This window comes from Melozone crissalis, unplaced genomic scaffold (assembly GCF_028551555.1).
Source record: "Melozone crissalis strain CALT ecotype California unplaced genomic scaffold, PUWL_Pcris_2 ptg000018l_1, whole genome shotgun sequence".
In the NCBI taxonomy this organism is placed as follows: domain Eukaryota; kingdom Metazoa; phylum Chordata; class Aves; order Passeriformes; family Passerellidae; genus Melozone; species Melozone crissalis.
Genome location: NW_026535796.1, coordinates 31,339,103 through 31,348,202, shown reverse-complemented (window position 1 = coordinate 31,348,202; position 9,100 = coordinate 31,339,103).

Here is a 9,100-nt window from a genome sequence, read left to right as displayed (position 1 = left end):
ATGTCCAGGCTTGATGTCCTTGAGGCTGCTTTTGAGCCCCCAGCAGATTTTTGGCAGTAAATGGCTACTTACCCTCTGTCTTGGAAATCCCCAGAAAGGCAAGGAAGGAACTGCAAAGTGAGATTGAGCTGCTTATTAAGTAAGAATGACATTTTGTACTGAGTCTAATTACTGCAGTGTCTGTTCAGAAAAGGCAGCTCAAAAGTTCCCTCATGAAAAAAAATGTTGGTGACAAAAATGTTCCTCTTCAAAAGAGAGATTGTGGTTGCAATATCCAAGGGTTCTATTTGAACCTACTAGCATCCTGACATGCTAACATTTCACAGTCAAACAGACAGTGAAAAAAATATTAACATCAACTTCTTCTCTGTGGAAGAATGATGAAAAATGTGAATTAAAGTCAGTCAATCCATTCTGGCATTAAAATAGGAGTAACTGGATCCTTGCTTTGAGTTGTAGGAACATTGGCTTGTCCACAAAATCAATGCTTTAAATATATATGATTTAAATAATTGATCAACTCTTTTGGTTATGGTATTTTTCACTCCTTTTGCTTTACATAAGCAAGAAAGTCATTACACAAGGCCTTTCTCCATTAAACCCCCTGATCTATCACTTAAGTCACCATCTTGTGCCTGTAACACAAATTCTATTTAAGTTTTCCCATAGGACACAAAAATAATTTCAACACTTATGAAAAGAGATATGGACAGTATTTTTCCACAATACTCGTAATTCCTTTAAGAGTCTCTTTTTTTAATGCACTACATGAAGGCCTAAATTTTATTTTCTGCATTGCCTTTAGAAAGTTTTGCTGGGCAAAGACATTACTAGCTAGTTGGAAACAGCAAAGTATGTTTGAAAAGGCAGGTTTTAATTACAAGTGTTGTTCTTTTTTGCTAAGTTGCAAGTAATTTGTGAAAAGTGATGTTATTTGGCCAGCAAAGAGACCTCGTGTGAGAGATGGAACAGCCTTATGCACACTGTTCTAAGCACCAGGACAAGGACTTGCAGGTGTAAGAGGACTTGCACAGCATTTGGCTGACATGAGCTGAAAGCTGCGCAAGTGGGATTGATAACTACTGGGACTTCTGCCTTTAGCTCTTGATTTATGAAAATTGCACAATAGCATTGATTTCTGTTGCTGTTATGTGGCTGGGTAGCTTGCTATCAGTGCTTGCTATCAGAAAGAAATTGCAATAAGAAAAAAAATTGCTTATCAGAAAATCAAATGTGTGAACAAGCAGTAGCCAGCCACATGATCCTCAGAAATCCATGACTGTCCAGATTTTTATTAAATTTTATTTACAAAAAAAGAAAGTAATATGTTAAATAGATCAAACTCTATGCCCTGCCATGAGGGTGTTTAGAACTGTGTACAGGACAAACTAAATGCACTTTTGTTATAAGGCTGGCACTACAACTATTTATATGTATAAATTATCAATTTTAAAACTTTACATGAGCATGTATTTTACATTTTATGCAGCCAGAGTAAAACTTAGGCACTACTGTTCAGAATAACATCTGGCAAATGTCCTACAAAATAGATGAGTTTTATTAGAAAAATTAATTTAAGAGACGAAAACAAATCTTTTGTGTAAGTTTTATTAGCAAGCTATTCAGAAGAGAATTTAGGGAACAGTATTTTCATGGTTCTGCATTAGGAGGAAAAATTGCTTTGATTAGGTATGGTAAGTGATCAATTTTGCAAGCTATGAATAGGAGGACAGTTCTAGTAATTACATATAGGGTAAGATGTCCAAGTGCTTAAACATCTGTTCCTAATTATCAAACTTACAATATAGACAAAACTTACATCTGTATTAATTTTGTATAACAGAAACACAAATCAAGATTACTTTATTGTGATCTTTATGTAAAAATGCAAATTCTATTTTTAATAAAATGATTATGCCTTGTATTTTATGGGATTTATTATCTTCCTGATGCAAAAAAGTCTATATTGTAGTGTAAAGGCCCTATACTTGTAGGATAGGAATAAAAGGCAGAAAGACACCACTTTAATTATCTTAAGTAGTCTAGAAACATTTTAACTTTTCACTCAGGAACTTTTAAAAAAAATCTTGGTTTCTTTTTATTTGTTTAATTTGTACAATATCTTAATCTAAAGCCAAAATGGAGGACCATAATTCTTGACAGCTAAGGCAAGAGATTTAAAATGTATGCTCACTAAGTTGCTTATAAATTTTCTACTCATAGGTAAGAGGAAAATAAATAAAAAGGCAAGGAGATGAAATAAGATAAAGCAAAATCACACTCCCCCCATGTTGAAGACTATTTTTGTATCCATATTGATCTGAAACGGGTAAGAAAAACCAGAATTCTGATTTTATTCCCTTTGTAAGGATTTTTGTTGTCTCTGATTCAGCAACTTAAAAAAAAATAAAATAAAAACCCAAACCACACACACACATGCACACAAAAGACATCCAAAGAGAAAAGTCAACAACAACCCAACCCAGACAGCTCTACTATCTCACTGGCACTTCAGTAACTGCTCTAAGTCAACTGTAATTTTTCTTGCCAGCTAGAGATTTCTCAGAAATTAAATTTGCCTGTACTACAATTGCACAGAAGCAACTAATTATAAAACCCAGGCAATAAATGACTGCTCATTCATTAACTAATAGAACAGGAAAACTGGCAAGTCTCATCCCTAAAACTGTCTATCTTCAAATATACTCTTGTTCTAATTTTTGTTTACATCACATACTTATTCCTTGTTTTCCTTGGAAGCTATGGGAAAACTAGAAATGTGAAAACTCAACAACTGCAAACCAGCAGGGAAGATGCTTTAAACATTTAATTTCTGGCATCCTTCTTCATCTGTATTAATGATCAGTTAATGTCTTTGAGAAAGAAAAGACATAGAAAAGATTTTGAGATCTGGTTTTATCAGTAGAAGTCTCTTTAATATCGAGAACTTTGATTTCTTGTCTGTCAAAATTTGTGTTTCTGGCTGTTATAGTTCTCTGGTTTGAAATCCCTGGCAATGCAGTTAACATGTCTGTGGCTCCAGTCTTCTGATCAAAGGATTGTGGATTACTGTTTCCTGGACATACCCTCTATTTTATTACAATGCACTATTTGGGGCAGACTTATTTCTCAGTCATCAGGATTTACTGTTTAATTCCAGAAACACTGAGATACACTTGGGAGAACACTTGGGAGAAAGGGATGTGGTTTATGGGGAGGAATATCTACTTAAAAAGAAAGTAGCTTTTAAATTAATTATAATGCTATCTATGGTAATTTTCTATTTAAATTCAAACCTAAATACTTGCATTGGATACAGTTCTTAACTGACCAATCCAAATCAAAAAGGGAAAACAAACCTCTCTAAAACATGGAAATATACATATGGATATCTGCGCACTCTGATTCCTACAAAAATGTTAGCAATTTCAAATTCACTGAAATGTTGTTTTACAAAAATATTATACTCTCAAAATTTACTGTTTTCCCTTCTTTGTGCTATTTATTTATCATATTGAACTTCTGTTTACATAAATGAAAATCTCAATAGTTGCCTCTTTTACCCTCATAGCCATACTTAATTCCAAGTTCTTGATGGTATGATACTTGATAGCCATAAAATTAACTGCCCAGTGCAATATTGTCAGACTGTGCATGAAGCGCATTTACCAAACAACTTTGCCCTCCTTGCACTCTGCTCACTTGCTAACTCCCTGCAGGACAGTTTGGAACACCCCAGGGCTCCTCAAGCAGCTGAACACGTGCCACAAACATCCATTGCTCTACCAGAGATGCACCACAGGCCAGTAAAAGCTGCAAGTTTAAGGTCTGGCATTCCTCAGGGCCTGCTGGAACAAGATAGGAGCAGTTAATCTTATCAGGAAGCTGGAAATCTCACTTCCCAAAGAGCCATTTTTACACCCAAACTGCTTTAGGAAAAACCTTGATAGAACACCTGATTGTGGCTGACAGGTAGCTGAGCTCCCTTAGCCACAACAACACTTACAGTGTTGTTTTTTCCCAAGACAAGGATTTGGAAGATACTGGTGCATCAGATACTCAGCCCACTTCAAAAAAGGCAATCTTTAGCAGATGTTTAGTCAAAGCCTACCTGGAAGTTTATCACGCATTAACTAACTCAAACCTGGTTCAGGCTGGATGGCTGGAAAGGAAGGGAAGATACCAGTGACAGCTGAGCTCTCATAGAATGCCATGGGTTGGAAGAAACCTTAAATATCATCTAGTTCCAAACACCTTGTCCTGGGCAGGGATGTCACCCACTAGAGCAGGTTGCTCAGAGCCCCATCCAACCTGGCCTTGAACGCTTCCAGGGATGGGACATCCCCAACTTCTCTGAGCAACCTGTTCCAGAGCCTCAGCAACGTCACAGTAAAGAATTTCCTCCTTACATCCAGTCTGAATCTCTTCTCTTTTAGTTTAAATTATTTACCCTTGTTCTAGGACTATCTGCCCATACAAAAAGTTCCTTTCTCTCTCTTTTAAAAACCCTTGTAAGTACTGGAAAGTCACAATGAGGTCTCCCTGGAGCCTTCTCTTCTCCCAGCTCTCTCAGCCTGTCTTTATAAGAGGGGTGCTCCAGCCCCCAGTTATCTTCGTGCCCCTCTGGGCCTGCTCTAAGAGGTCCCTGTACCTCTGGTGCTGAGGGCTCCAGATCTGGACCCAGCACTCCTTGTGGGGTCTCACAAGGGCAGAGCTGAGGGGCAGAGTCACCACCTCAGCCAGGCAGCTGCTGTTCCTTCTTGGTTATCAAACTGTTCACCTCCTGCCCAAAGAGGTCAGTCCCAATGGTTCCCATCCTTCCAGGGCATCTCACTGGACCTAAGACAACTCCCCAAATGACTCTTTATTTCTTTGCTCAGAATTGCTTTTCTGCCACCTTAGCAAAGGAGATCAGCCATCAGGGAGTCCAAAGTGTGCCAAAGCAAGTGCAAAGAGAGGTGTGTGGAGGGGAAAGGTGCTGAATGAGTTGTTAGGTCAGCTCAAGCCATGACAGATACCTTTGCCCTCACTCCTGCTTTCAGTGTGACCTAATATTAAGGGTGCTGACAAAGGAGCTCTGTCAGGTCTTGTGGCTGCAGTTGGAGGACACATCATACCAAAACACGGCTGCTCTGCCATGGTACCTGCACAGCAGGCAAAGGAACAGTACAGCTGCTGGTGCCTCAGCTATTTCTGTGTAAAACTAAGCCCCCAGTGAAGGTGGATGTAAGGCTCTGGACTTTGGACTTTTGAAGAGGCTGAGGCAGAAATACATTCTCTTCTGCCAGCACTGCAGAGGAGAGGTTGAAAGCCACAGCAGAGGGATGGGGAGGGCAGGAGGGGTCAGTGACCTCTCAGGAAGCCATGGCAAGGTGTGCTAGCACTGGTGTGTCATCTCTGCACAAACACTACCTGCCCCTTGGCCAGAGGGATTGTATAACCATACCAACATTGTCAGAAAAGTACCTTCTGTAGGCAGAACTTCAGTTATTTTCTCACTAGATCATGAGACATCAGCTCTACAAATCATGCTATGAGGATGATTTGTATTTTGTAACAGTATTAAGAGTACTGTTTTACAGTTTCTCACTGATGCAAAGAATACTCTTCCCTTCTTCCCTTTCTCTTGCTGGGGCCCTTGCAGTTCAGCCCTTGGCATTGGAGAAGTCTGGCTTTCCAGCAGGAAAAATCTGAAAACAAGACTCAAAATGCTTAAAACTCCCTGCTCTAAAAAAGTGTGAAGCAGTTCATCTGTAAATTCTCTTGTCAGAAAAATAGCATTAGTGTATAACTAATATCCAGGCTTGACTGACACCAATTATTCTAATCCTCTAAAACAAATCTCCTTAAAATCATTCTGCCAGCTTGCTAATGTCCTTTTTTAGTCTACTGAGCTCTAATGTGCGCCATACTGGCAGTGAAAGCAACAGATATGCAGGATTCAGAAGTTTTCAGAATTAGATGAAATGGAAAATAAGAAGGCACAGAATTAATTTTAGAAGTGAAAAAAAATTTCTCTATTGTAAGGATAAACAGAGCTTTACATGGCAGAGGGATTGCTCATCTATAACTGAATGATGTAGGATTTTTAATTAAATTGTGGTGACACCTTTCATGCCTGAGATGCACAGCACTGTAAACAAACCTTAAGCGCAAACATGTTTGCGCCATGTGCAACACTGACATTGTACATGTACATTTGTTTGGAGAGCAGTGGAGTGGTCGCAAGAAGGGCTATGGAAGGTTCAATGCTGGTCCTGTTCCAGCTCTTTAGTTCTGGGTGGTTCTCATCCACTGCAGTATACATTGAGGATACACTGCTTTGCCTTTCTATTGGCAAGTTCATGGCTTAGCCTGGGAATTACTGCAATTGCAGCCCAGCATCTCTCAACTCAGCTTTGGTACCCCTAAGGGGCATGAGAGAGCTCTTGAAGAGTGTCTGTGGGCTAGGCAGGAATTTGTCCTTTCTTGGTGATGAACAAGGTGATGTGTGATAGAGGCTGTGATTGCTCAGGTCACAAACTATAATGATGGAATGAAAACTGTTTTTGGGTGCAGTCTGCATGCATGGAGAGGTTCTAACATCACAACCTCTGTCACACACCTTCATTATTATCATCATCAAGGGACAAAGAGATGAAGCAAAATGGCACTGGTAAATAAAACTAAATAGAATCACTACTCTTTGTTCCTCCTGATGTTTTATCCTCACATGGAACAGTAATGCACCTGACTGCTATTGCAAATGCTAGTATGAAAAGCACATCATGCTTCAAGGGCCAAAACACTTTGTCCACCAGAAAACCTGATTTGCCAACAAAGGGCAGCACATGCCCTGCTGAGGAAGACATGCCATCAATGCTGGGGAATAAAAGTATTTCCAGCTCTGAACATCACTCTGCAACTGGGGCTGTGGACTCAGTTTTCTAAGACAAATCTCTAACTCTCTAAGGTGACTTTTTCTGATGGAGACCTGTAATCTAACTAACTCATAATTTCAAACTTTCAAAAGGAGAGAAATAAAGCTGTAAAGACCACCTTCAGCTACTGCCAGAAGGCATCCCTCTTAGCCCTTGACTTGTCAAAGTGGCATCATTACACTTGATAGAAAGGCTGGAAATTCAGTGTTTATAAATACCTGATTCTGGTACAGGACTGTATATCTGCATGTGTGTGTGAGCAAGAAAAGGGGAAAAAATCAAAGGGTTTTGGCACATAATGGCTTTTATATAATAAAAGTGTGTATATAAATAAAATTTTATATAATAAAAATGTGTACAATAATATGCATCAACAATATTTCCTAATGTATCCAAATTTCATAATGTTGAGATTTTGCAGCTGAACTAATCTTGCATCCCTTGCTGATTATGACAACTGCTCTTACCCTATCATACATGACTTATTTCTCAGATAAGCATTAAGGGATTAATAAGATTCAGAATTGTATCTTATTAATTATAACCCCATTTTAATGTGAAGTGTATACCTAAATCAAATAAGGTCCTTTGACAGTCCATATCTCCCCACATACGAATTTATCTGATGTAATGTTGCTCGGCTCTCGACAGAGCTGTCAGGCACTAACTTTATAGGATTAGACCTGTGCTTAGTGCTATGCACTGAGGGTAGACACCACTGGATTCAAGGAGAACAAACGTGGAATACGTGACCCGCTCCGGCATCTGCCGGGGCCTGGAGTTTGCAGCTCGAGCAGCACCAGCAGCACGGGCTGCTCGTAATCCCGTCAGGATTCGCGACGGGAAGGGGAAGAAAAGAACCAGCACAAATTTTGCCTTTTTTGGGGGTGAAATGTGCCGGGTTCCAGCCGGAGCTGTCAGTCCCGCGCCGTGCCGTGCCGGTTGCTGAGCGGGCTCGGGGTGCTCGGCCCGCACGGGCAGGCGCACACACGGACCGCGTCCCGCACGGGCAGGCACACACGGACCGGGTCCTGCGGGCTCGGGGGGCACATCCCGGACGGGCAGGCGCACACACGGACCGGGTCCCGCACGGGCAGGCACACACACGGACCGGGTCCTGCGGGCTCGGGGTGCTCGGCCCGCACGGGCAGGCACACACACGGACCGGGTCCTGCGGGCTCGGGGTCTCGGCCCGCACTGCCCCCGTGGGGTGCGGAGGGGTGCAGCTGTGTCAGTGTGTCTGTGTGTCTGTGTGTGCGGACTCTGGGGCAGCGCAGGTGGCCGCCGAGCAGGGGGATGACTCGGCACACACACACAGCGCTGCGGGGGCTCGGTGACATCGGTAACTTCACAGACACCGACTCAGGCACGGCCGCCCGGCTTGCCCGCGGGCAGCGCCTCTGAGCAACGTGACTTTGCTTCGGTTTTGGTTTCTGTGGAGGCTTCTCTTGTTTGGTTAACAAATCCCGGGCGTGTTGCGTGTGTGAGCGGAGCTGAGCGGCTGCCTGCTGCTCGCTTCTCAGGAGGCATTTTACTTGAAAGCATGCTGCTCGGTCGGAACAGACCCAACAGCGACCGCGGGACCGTACTTCGTGGCCGGCCGGTACAGGGACAGTGTTACCGGCAAGGGGCACGCGGGGGAACGGCGAGTTTTGGTTTGGCACGAGTTTTGTCACGGTTTGACCGCAGCTGTCCCGTGGTGGCACGAAGCCGCCGACGGTCCGGGGGGTGTTTCCTGCAACCAGAGCCAAGCAACCTGGCGGGCCCTTTGGGATAGATAATTCAGGGAACTGCTGTTTTGCTATGTAAACCTTTTGTAAAAGGTGCATTTCTCGCTCAGAAGAACTGCATCTGCCGCTTAATGCAACAGTTCCGTCTGGTGCTGAAAGTGCCGCTGTGGTAGGCGGAGGTAAGAGGCGGCCGGAGAGCCCCGGCGGGGCATTGGCAAACTTCACTGGGGCTGTTCCAAGAGCTCCGGAGCGGCGGAGCAGGACGGAGCAGGGCGAGGCGAGGCGCGGGGGTCGCGGCCGACATGCCGGGGGAGAATTCCTCAATGGCGCTGCCCACGCCCACTCCGGGGGCGCGCGGGACCGCGGGCCACGCCCCCCGCGCACGTGTGGGAGCCCTCGCCGCGCGTTCCCCGCGGGCCGGCCCCGCCCCACCCCGCGCGATTGGCTGTC